Consider the following 9,385-nt stretch of genomic DNA (forward strand, 5'->3'; position numbering starts at 1 on the left):
ATTTAATCTGCTACCATGGCAACAGGACAGAGTCATTGAAGTTTCACAGGAACTGTTGTTTTATCCAAGGATGCCAAAGTTTTTCAAATTTTAGAATTTGATTTTGATCGATGGCTACCATCTTAGCATGGGACATTGTATTATTCATTCTGTGAATTGTTTCTGCTAGTACCAATGTAGGAGATTTCCATGCCTTGGCCACTGTTTGTTTTGCAGCCGTTATTAGTTGGATCATAAGTTTGAATTGAGAGAGTGTTAACCATTCCGGTTTTAGATTAAGTAAAGTTAAATATGGATCTGGTTGTATTATTTTTTTAAATATTTTAGATGCAATCACGAAGACTTCCTTCCAGAAGGTTTGGATTACTGGGCACGTCCACCATATGTGTAAATATGTGCCTATTTCTGGGCATCCTTGAAAACAAAGAGCTGAGGTATTAGGTGAATATTTTGCCACTCTAGCAGGTACAAGGTACCAGCGAGTTAGGACTTTATAATTTGTCTCCAGTGCTAAGATGTTGGGTGAAGATGACTTAGATGTGAGCCATATGTTAGACCAGTCCGTGTCTCCTAAAGTTCGTCCCAGGTCCTCCTCCCACCTCTAAACGTAAGAGGGTCTATTAAGATTTGCTACTCCATATAATTGATTATAAAGTGATGAAATTGTACCTTTAGCAAATGGATCTTTTGTGCAGATTGATTCAAAAATGGATAATTGGGATAATGGTGTATCCCCCTTTAGGAATGGTGTATAGAAATTTTTGATTTGGAGATATCTAAATATCTCAGAGTTTGGTAGATCATATTTTTCTCTAAGCGATGGGAATGAAAGGAATGATTTAGATGCTATGAAGTCATTTAGTGTCTGAATGCCTGATGTTGTCCAAGCTTTAAAAGAATTTGGGTAGATCCATGCCGGATAAAAGGCCGGATTTCTGATAAAAGAAAGGAGAGGATTGTGTGGAGATTGTAACTGATATTTGGTTTTTAGTTTATCCCAGAGAGATAAGAAGTGTTTAGTTATGGGATTATGAATTTTAAAGCGGTCTTTAGGATCAAGCCATAATAAATTTGATATTAATAGAGGGTCATTTTCTGAAGCCTCTATAAATACCCATAATGGGATTTCCTGTTTTGCATGGTATTTGGACAGACTGGCCAAATGTGCTGCTCTGTAGTAGTTAGTAAAATTAGGGTATCCCGGGCCTCCTTTATTTTTGGGAAGATGTAGTGTGTGTATAGGTATACGTGGTTTAGAAGAGCCCCATATAAACGAAGTTGCTCTTTTTTGTACTATTCTCAAAAAATAGGAAGGAATTGGAATAGGGAGGACTCTGAATAGATAAAGCAATTTGGGTAGAATAGTCATTTTGATTGCATTAATCTTCCCTATCCAGGATAAAGGAAGTTGCGACCATTGTTTTATTAGATTTGTGATCTGTCTTAATACAGGAGGATAATTGGTTGAGAATAAGTCAGAATGAGATGCTGTTAAATGAATTCCAAGATATGGGATTGATTTTTCTGCCCATGTGAATGGGAGTGCAGCCCTAGCCGGGATCAATTCCATGTTTGTGAGTGAAATATTAAGCACTAGGCATTTCTTAGGATTAATCATAAGGCCGGATAGGGCTGCAAACCCATCAAGAGCTGGTATTAAGTTAGGACCAGAGACCTGTGGTGATGATAGGAAAAGTAATATATCGTCTGCAAATATACATAATTTGTGTGTAATACCTCCTACTTCAATGCCAGTTATAGTTTGGTTTGTTTTGATGTATTGGGCCATGGGTTTGAGTATAAGGGCAAATAATAAGGGAGATAATGGGCAACCCTGTCGGGTACCTCTTTCGATATTAAAGGCTTCAGATTTGTATCCAGCATATTTTATATAGGCTTTGGGTTTATTATATAATGCTTTGATCCATGTTAAAAAGTGGGGTCCAAAACCCCATTTTTGTAATGAATATTGCATATATTGCCAGGATACTGTGTCAAATGCCCTCTTAATATCGAGAGATAGAAAACATAAAGGGATTTTCCGTTTTTTAGCAATATGTGCCAATAACACTGCCCTGCGTATATTATCGCCTGCCTGTCTATTTGGCATGAAGCCTACTTGATCTCTATGTATTAATTTTCCTATAATGCTATTGAGGCGTTTTGCTATTATTTTTGCTAATAATTTAATATCGAGGTTTAATAGAGAGATAGGCCGATAATTCACACAGGAAGTATCATCAGAAAGGGGTTTTGGGATCATACAAACAATTGCCATTAGTGTTTCTTGCCGAAAAGAATGTCCATCTAGAAGTTTGTTAAAAGTTTCAGTGAGAATGGGAGAGAGTATTTCTGAGAATGTTTTATAGTATAAAGCCGAGTAGCCGTCTGGGCCTGGTCTTTTGTTAAGTTTTAGGTCTTTTATGGCGTTAGCAACTTCATCTATAGTTATAGGCTCATCCAAACTGCTTTTTTGATTCTGAGATAAGGTTATTTTTGAGAAGAAGGATTCAGCCTCTGTAGGATTAAATTCATTGTTTGTCTTGTATAAAGTTGCGAGATGTGAGTGAAATTTATGGACTATTTTAACTGGATTACAAGTATAAAAATTTTTTGATAATTTCAAACGTATTGGTTTGAAAGATTTGTTAGTTGAACAAACCTGGTTTGTTTGTATTCATGTAGAAATTGTGTTTGGAGCGTTTGAGGGATTTATCAACTGACTCAGTGAGAAATAGATCGTATTCCAATCTAGATTTTTCCAGATGAGATTTTGTACTCTGAGATGGATTATCTTGAAATGATATGTAGGCTGCATTAAAATTGAGTTCTAGTTTTTTTGCTAGATTTTTGCGTTCCCGTTTAAATAGTGCCATTTGTCTTTGTATTGTACCACGCAAGACAGGCTTATGAGCTTCCCACAGTGTTATTGGGGAGATGTCTGTTGTATTATTAATTGATATGTATTCCTTTAAAGCTTGTTCAATGGCCATCTGATGTAGTGGGTGTTTGAGCATTATGTCCGGTAAGTACCACGTTGGGTCATGCGCTTTTGGTATGGCTGAGACTATAGTAGTGTATACTGCATTATGGTCAGACCACGGAATCGGAATCATATCTGATGCAATAATTTCTGGTATCATTCCTATTGTTAGAAAAATATGATCTATTCTGGTGAAGGTTTGATGAGGGTGCGAGAAATAAGTGAATTTCTTTTTCATTGGGTTACTTTCTCTCCATGAATCTACCAGATTGTATTTGGAAAGAAGTTGAGAAAAAGGTAATCTAGAGGTTATTTTGGATGGTGTAAAAGGTGATTTATCTAGAAATGGGAGGAGGACCTGGTTCGAATCCCCACACATTATCACTGTTCCTATTTTGTGTGTATTAATCACTTGTAATATATGTGAGAGGAATGGTGTAGGTTGTTTGTTAGGAGCGTAGTAGGAAATCACCGTGATTGCTGTATCCATTATATAACCCATGAGTATCAGGTATCTACCTTCTGGGTCTTTAATTTCTGATGATAAGGTGAATGGTGTGGATCGGTGAAATGCAATTAGAGTTCCCCTTTGCTTGGTACAGGCAGAAGCCGTGTAAATTTGTTGATAAAAAGGAGAAATATATTTTGGAGTAGAATCTTTGGTGAAGTGTGTTTCTTGGAGGCATACTATGTGAGCCTTCCTGTTATGGAAAGTACGGAAGGCTTTGGTCCTTTTTTGAGGGACATTTATTCCCTGAACATTCAGGGAAAGTATATTCAGTGGTGCCATGGCAATAGATCAAATAGTTTTGACTTACTTTTTGTTATGCAGAGCTGACTGCGCAGATCAACCTGTGTGGACTGAAGAGATGAATAGATAGAAAAGAAACCAGTGAATTCTGGAGTAAAGAGTAAACAAAAAACATATGAGATTAGATGATACATTGTATAAATTATTTTTTGCAAGTAATCACAATTTACCCGTGAAAGAGAATAAATATCTCTCTCAGGGGAATAAGTGCCTTCATCACACTCCCACATAATATGGTTGGGAGAATGAGGAGGGCTAATGGGGGTACACGGATCTTCCGCTTACAGGAGAGAAGTGCTATGTCAAAATACATCAAAATGATGTTTCATTAATTGGAGTGCAGAATATAGTTTTTGTTGAAATTATTTATTCCAGGGTGGTTGTATATGGTTAGTCTTGCCCTAGGCTAAATAATTCAGTTAGAAAGGTACTGTTAATAACTTTGGTATTGATGAAGATAGTTTGAATTATTTTGGGATTTTAACCCTTTTAGAGTAAACAATTACATATTGTATTCATATGTAACTGTTTAGATATGTTAACTCATAAAATTGAGGTTGTATTGCTTCAGATTAGAATAAACAAAAACATAATTCTAGGAACTAGTTAGGTAATAATATATTTGTTTTAAGAAAAGAAAGAAAAAGCTTCCATTACTTCTGGATTATTGAACATATTTGTCCTAAAAAGTAATAAATCTATTGTTATTACCTGATAATATATAACTGAACAAGAATTTCCTTATTTCACTTATATATTCTAAGGCTATATGAATCAGAAGTAATAAGAAATATAACTGGAATGTAACATGATCCCACACAGTGTGTGACTATCAGAATGCAGTTACATTCAGTTATAAATATAGGTTTTTTATAGAGAACCATCTCTTAGTATAATAAATGAAGAGATATCAGGAATTAGGATGTCAGTCCATTGAATCTTCTTGGTCCATGGATGATGTGGCATAACGGCCTCTTTTGTGAGAATGATGATTCCCATTTTGTTCTGAAATTTTCTGGGTGCTGCCTGAAGGTGAAGATGATGCCATTCTTCTGCGTGTGGGAGTGTTGCTGCTTGTGGGTTCTGTCAGATTTAATTTTAAAAGGGTTTGTTGTAGTTCATCTGCTGATCTGCTTCTGTAAATTGTACCTTGGTAGTTAAATCTGACTGAAAAGGGGAAGCCCCATTGATACATAATGTTGTGGCGTTGCAGTTCCATTAGTTGGGGTTTCATGGATCGTCTTTTAGTAATAGTAAGTTGGGATAGGTCAGCAAAAATTTGATAATTGTGTCCTTGAAAATTAAGTTCCTTTTTTTCTCTTGCAGCAATTAGTATTTGTTCTTTCGTTCTGTAATAATGAAATTTTGTGATTATATCACGTGGGGGTCCATCTTTCTTTTTGGCTGTGAGGGCTCTGTGTACTCTGTCCAGTTCTAAACGTTCAATAGGGATATCTGGCTTTAGTTCTTGTAATAGAGCAGTAATAGTAGATTGCAGGTCTGTCACAGTTTCAGGTATTCCCCTTATGCGCAAGTTTGAACGTCTGGCTCTATTTTCGTAATCTTCGAGCTTAGTTTGAAGTATTAAATTCTCTTTTTTTAATTGTTCCAATTCTGTTATATTTTCTTGGGTTGTAATTTCAATTTCATCCATTTTTATTTCTAAGGCTGCGGTGCGGTTTCCCAGCTCTCTTATTTCTTTGGTTAGGCTTTTTGTTATTTGGTCTGAGGTTTGTTTTAAAGCCTTATGAAGCATCTTTTCAAATTGTAATAATATTACTGGGGATACTGAGGAGGCTTGTGGAGAAGTTTGTGAGAGGATTTGTTCTGTATCTGACTCAAATGGAGAGTCTTGCTGTGACATTTTCTGTCTGTGAGAGCGCCCTGATGCTGTATCTTGTGAGGTGACTGGAGCTGCTTCAGCTGCAGTGAGTGCCTGTGAGCTCTTTGTGAGGTGATTTTTATTTCTGCCATGGTTTCCTCCCAGTACCATATTTCCTGCCCAAACTTTCACAGTTTGTTCCCTGGGGCAAAAAGGTTCAAATGGATACCTTTTGAGCCTGCAGGCTCCGCTTTGTCCTTCTCTTCTCTCCTCAGCGCTGTGGAGCTCTAACAATGCATGTCTGCTCCGCTAGGCTCCGCCTCCTGCCCCCCCCTAAATTAATTTTTTTTATTTTTCAAAAAAATTTGGCCGCGGGGGACCCGAGAATTGGTCACTGCTGCCCCCATTTTTCTGTCCTAGGACTCTCCTCCATTTGGGTTACAGTGTGAGGGGCCTCCTCGATAAGACTTTGTGCCTCTGAGCCAGCAGATTTGCGTGCTCAGTACGCCATTGTTTTATCTTTATACATATATTAGTAATAATAACTTATTTTAAATATATGACACTTATTATTTCTTTCTTCTCCCATAATCTACTTCTCCTTTTTTCTTTTATCCAATCTTTCTCTGGGGTTTCTTTGATTCCGCACTTGATAACAGAAATATATCGATATATCTTATGTAAAAATTATATATGGCACCTTTAAATGTCCTAACCTTAAATGTCCAAGGTCTAAACATTCCTCATAAGCAAACTAAAGTATTCAGATCTTTATCCTCCTCAAAAGCCCATATAGTGTGCGCATTTTACTGAAACTTCAACCCCTAAATATTTTGGGACATGCTACCCCCAAGTTTATACTGCTTCAGCTAAATCAAAACACAGAGAAGTACTAATAGCATTTCACCAAGCTACACCTTTTTCCCTCATAACAGAGATCAAAGATCCAGAAGGCCGCTATCTCATACTTTTGGGACACCTATGTGATATCCCACTTACAATTGTTTCCTATTATGCACCTAATAAAAGACCAACATCATTCCTCTCTCACTTGCTACAAGTAATAGATTTGCATAAAATGGGCACACTTTTGATATGTGGTGATTCAAATCAAGTTCTATACCCCTATCTAGATAAATCCCCTACTCCAACCATATCCATCTCTCAATCTCGTATGTTTCAAAGACTTCTTCAACAACATTCACTGCTAGATTCCTGGCGTGAAATTAATTCTTCAAAACGTCAGTTCTCTTTTTACTCCCACCCACATAAATCTTTTTCCTGTATTGACCATATCCTAATATCTATAAGTATGTCACCAGAATTGCTCAACTCTTATATTAAACCTTATACTTGGACGGATTATTGTGCGATAATTTCAACCTTTACTTCTTTAATCCCAAAAGCTCAAGACCCCACATGGCACATAAACGATTCAATTCTCACACACCCATCACATTCATCTGACTTAGAATCAGCAATAAAAGAATATCTGGGAAACAATGATACTCCTGATATATCCCCACTGACATTGTGGGAAGCCCTTAGACCTGTTCTTAGAGGGGTCTGTTTACGACAAGTATCATACCTTAAAAAAGAAAAATGACAACTATAATAAAAACTAGAAAAAGAATTTAATGACTGCCACACAAATTTCCAATCAAATCCTACTCCAGTGTCAAAAGCACAACTTGATAAGGCAAGTTTAAATCTTGTCCTATTCCTATCAGAATTGGTGGACAAAACAATATGTAAATCTAAACATAAATTCTACTTTAAAGCTAATAAACCTGGCACCCTTCTTGCACGTGCGCTTCAAAAATTAAATAACCCCTTTAAGCCAATTTGCCTAAAAATACCTCATGATTAATACACTAGTAACCCAGTAAAGATATTACACGTCTTTCATAAACATCTTACTTCTTTACACAAAAAAGAAGGATCCTTCGACCAATCCTCAGCAGAATCATTTTTTTCACCAACTTCCAACCATTTCTCAAGTTCAATACGATAACCTTGAAAGTCCTATTGAACCTATAGAAATCGAAATAGCAATTAAATCCCTTAAGTTAAATAAACGACCAGGCCCTGACGGATTCTCGGCCCTCTACTATAAAAAAATTCACATATTCTTACTCCCATTCTGACAAAAGCATTTAACTCCCTACTTAACAAATAATCCTTCCGACCGGAAACTTTAACAGCAATAATTTTAATGATCCCTAAACCTCAGTCTGATGACTCATCTTGTACTAACTTTAGACCTATATCCTTATTAACCACTTGACCACTGGGCACTTAAACCCCCTTAATAACCAGACCAATTTTCAGCTTTTGGTGCTCTCACAGTTTTAATGACAATTACTCAGTCATGCAACACTGTATCTATATGAAATTTTTATCCTTTTTTTTCACACAAATAGAGCTTTCTTTTGATGGTATTTAATCACCGCTGGGTTCTTTATTTTTTGTGCTATAAAAGAAAAAAGACAGAAAAATCTGTAAAAAAAATGCATTTTTCTTCGTTTCTGTTATAAAATTTTGCAAATTAGTAATTGTTCTTCATATATTTTGGCCAAAATTTATACCGCTACATATCTTTGGTAAAAATAACCCAAATCAGTGGATATTATTTGGTCTTTGTGAAAGTTATAGAGTCCAAAAGCTATGGTGCCAATATCTGAAAATTGATCACACCTGAATTAATGACGGCCTATCTCATTTCTTGAGACCCTAACATGCCCAACATGCAGGGGAGCACCTTCAGGCATTCTGGAGCACCCAGGCCAACTCTGACATATCTCTCCTACATGTAAAAATCATCATTTATTTGTTAGAAAATTACATAGAACCCCAAAACATTATATATGTTTTTTTAGCAAAGACCCTAGAGAATACAATAACGGTCATTACAACTTTTTATCTTGCACGATATTTGCGCAGCAATTTTTCGAATGCATTTTTTTGGGAAATAAAACAGTTTTGTGCTTTAAAAAAAAAACAAAACAGTAAGGTTAGCCCAATGTTTTTGCATAATATGAAAGATGAAGTTACGCCGAGTAAATAGATACCTAACATGTCACCTTTAAAAATTGCACACGCTTGTGGAATGGCACCAAACTTTGCTACTTAAAAATCCCCATAGGCGACGCTTTAAAATTTTTTACTGGTTACAAATTTTGAGTTACAGAGGAGGTCTAGGGCCAAAATTATTGCTCTCGCTCTACTGATCGCAGCAATACCTCACATGTGTGGTTTGAACACCGTTTTCATATGTGGGCGGGACTTACGTATGCGTTCGCTTCTGCATGCGAGCACACGGACAGGGGCGCAAAAGTAATGGCGTCTCATCTTAATAATATAATTGGTTCATTAATAAGCAAAGATCAAGTAGGTTTCATCCCTTTACGACAAGCAGCAGGTAATGTCCGTAGAGCATCATTATTGATTCAAGCAGCTAAAACAAGGTGAATACCTCTGTGTCTCCTGTCATTAGATATCAAAAAAGCATTTGATACAGTGACGTGGCCCTACTTAAATTTCACTCTACAAAAATGGGGCTTTGGCCCTCATTTTCTTAGCTGGGTCACTTCACTTTATAATAATCCCAAGGCATATGTTAAATATGCAGGATACAAATCAGACATGTTTGACATAAATAGAGGAACACGTCAGGGTTGTCCTCTCTCCCCACTTTTATTTGCCTTACTCATTGAACCTCTTGCCCAGACTATCCGTACAGACCCCTCAATCAAGGGCATAGATTTAG

Source organism: Aquarana catesbeiana, linkage group LG06, assembly GCF_042186555.1.
Source record: "Aquarana catesbeiana isolate 2022-GZ linkage group LG06, ASM4218655v1, whole genome shotgun sequence".
NCBI classification, from domain to species: domain Eukaryota; kingdom Metazoa; phylum Chordata; class Amphibia; order Anura; family Ranidae; genus Aquarana; species Aquarana catesbeiana.